Here is a 2580-nt window from a genome sequence, read left to right on the forward strand (position 1 = left end):
TATTTTGCAGAGCAACAACTTTCCCAAGGTTGTGCGGCTGGTGAGTGGTTGTAGTTGGTGGAGCAAGTTTCTTTCTGCTGCTCCAAGAACAAGATGCTCTGCTTGATGCCAACCCCGCTGGTCCAGCTGCAGGTGCCTGATGACCCAGGGAGTGAGTCAGGGTGGGGATTGGTCTGAGCTGGAGAGGTGGGGCCTGGTGCCAGGCAGGACTTCAGGAGGGCAGTTGGTGGGAGATAGAAGTTGTTTCAGCTATGGAGTAAGAAAGACCCAAGATTGATGCACATGTCAGAGCTGGGAGAGCTCCATCATGGTCACTATCAAGACAAAGCCCAGCCTCTGTCCCCTAACCCCAGACTTTATAATACCTTCATGTGACATCCTTCCCACTACAAGGTGGCCCTGGCCACTCACTGTCTCCTATTACTCCTGAATTCTAGTGTCTAGTGGTGGGGAGAGACATGCAATATTTCCCCCGAAGGCACCAGAGCCAGATACCTCCCAACAGAATCCCAGGCCTACAGAAAGCTGGCCTGGACCAATACTTTTGGGTTTCACTAGGACTTTGCAGCTGCAAATAAAATGCTGGGGACTATGATACTGATCAGTCTGATGGAACTACAGAGGGCCTGCAAGCCTGCCTGGTGTGCTCAGGGAAGGTCTCCAGACCAAACAGAGAAGAAAAGAACTGTACTGTGAGGACTTGGGTGCTGGAAAGCTCTCCGGTCACAGCTGAAAAGCATGGGGCAGACCCTGGTTTAAAGTTTAGACCCTGGTTTAGGTCCTCTTCCTATCTTCTCTGACCGACTCCAGTAATGCTCACAGCTCATGGTCACCTACTGCCAGAGGCCACCAATACCTGGAACCACGGGGATTCCATTAGCAGTGCCACATGGTCATCAACAGTCAGATGGCCCAGGGCTACTGAAATCAAGAGCCAATGTCTTCAAGGGCCATTGATGATTAGAACCAGGGCTGTCAAAGCCACCTTTACCTAAAAACCTAGGGCAACCATTACCTAGTGCTGCTGACACCTGCAAACATGGGCTCATTCACACCTAGGTCCACGAGGACACAGACATCTAGAACCCAGAAGAGTACATCCAGGGCTGTCATAAATAAAACTCTAGGATCACCATGAGCCAGCATTGTGAACCAGAGTCCTTGATATCTAGTACCATCCTTAGACTAGCAGTGGATTGAGAAAATTTGTAGGAAGGCCCTGTTGACACTTGATGAATGGCTTTCCTTATGTAGGTACTGGGTGTCCCTCCATTTACTGACTCTGCTCAGCAGTGAAATATCATGGAGGCCCTTGGATTCCTTATTTTACTGCCATAAAAAAAAAGGCTCCTTACTCCCTGGGTCCTGTGTTCTCATTGTGAACTGGTCCAAAGGTCATAGCCAGTAGCAGCTTCACCAGAAGAAAAATTCTAGTTATGGTCAATGAGAGATTTAGGCATATCCAGAGAGATGGACAAAGCATGGCTATAGAGAAAAAAAAAAAAAAAAAAGAAGAAGAAGTCACAGGGTCCAAGATGAGATGGGAAACCATCTAAAGCAGTAAACTATGGAAGAATCTGAGATCTGAGGACAGTGAGGTGGTAATGACTGCTTGGCCCTGGCATGGGCTTGAAGGCTTGAAGGACTCAGGGGGAATCAGCCACAATTGAGGATGTGTGTTGGGAGGGGTGCTCCATAAAAGTGCCTTGCAGAGTCCCTACCCTTAGATGGGGCATGCTCAGCTGAGAGAATTCTGAAGCCCAAAGGACCTTCACTTTCTCATTCTCTGGCCATCTAACCCTATTTTCTGTCCACTGTGATGCAACTCAGTTTAGATCCAGGACAAGGGTGGGGTGCAGATGATTCAGTATGAAGTGACTCCCTTGGCATTCCTCCCCAGGAAGGAAACTAATACGTGTTGAGCGCTTACTTATGCCAACTGCTTTCACCTTCACCAGAACCCATGAGCCAGGTATTATCAGCCCCATTCTACAGCCGTCAGAACTGAGGCTTGAAAACAAAAGGAGTCTTGTCCAGTCAGGCAAGTGGCAGCACTAGGGTTTGAACTCGGGGTTGTCTGGCTTCTCAAGTGCTCCAGGTGATAGGTTCAGAATATCACAAATGTACACAGAAAAAGGTCCAAAATGCTAGCAACTGAATCTTAATAATATTGATGAAAAATGTTGTCCATTTTTAATAATTCCAATGGATCTTGAACAAGCTGACTCACCATGCATGGGACTCAGATCCTCGTCTGTAAAATGAGCACAATTATCTGTACACAATTACCTGCACATCCCCGTGCCTGGTGCATGGAGAGTACATGGCAGGCATCCTCATATGTGGAGGTGTTTCCTTCCCAAACTCCTCCCATACTTTTCTACCTCTCCAGCCCCCTGAGTGGCTCTCAAAGAGCTGGTATGAGAGGATGAAGATGGTAGAGAATAAACAAAAGTATTCATGAGGACGTCTTTTGTCTACTTCTCTCAATCAATCCTGTGTATTTAGCCTATGGGACATGGCTGGGTAGAGAGATTGTAACTTCTAGCTAATCTCTATCAGGTACTATGCCAGCAGATT

The sequence above is a fragment of the Orycteropus afer genome, unplaced genomic scaffold, assembly GCF_000298275.1.
Source record: "Orycteropus afer afer isolate SDZICR_OR568_19922 unplaced genomic scaffold, OryAfe1.0 scaffold00018, whole genome shotgun sequence".
Lineage (NCBI taxonomy): Eukaryota > Metazoa > Chordata > Mammalia > Tubulidentata > Orycteropodidae > Orycteropus > Orycteropus afer.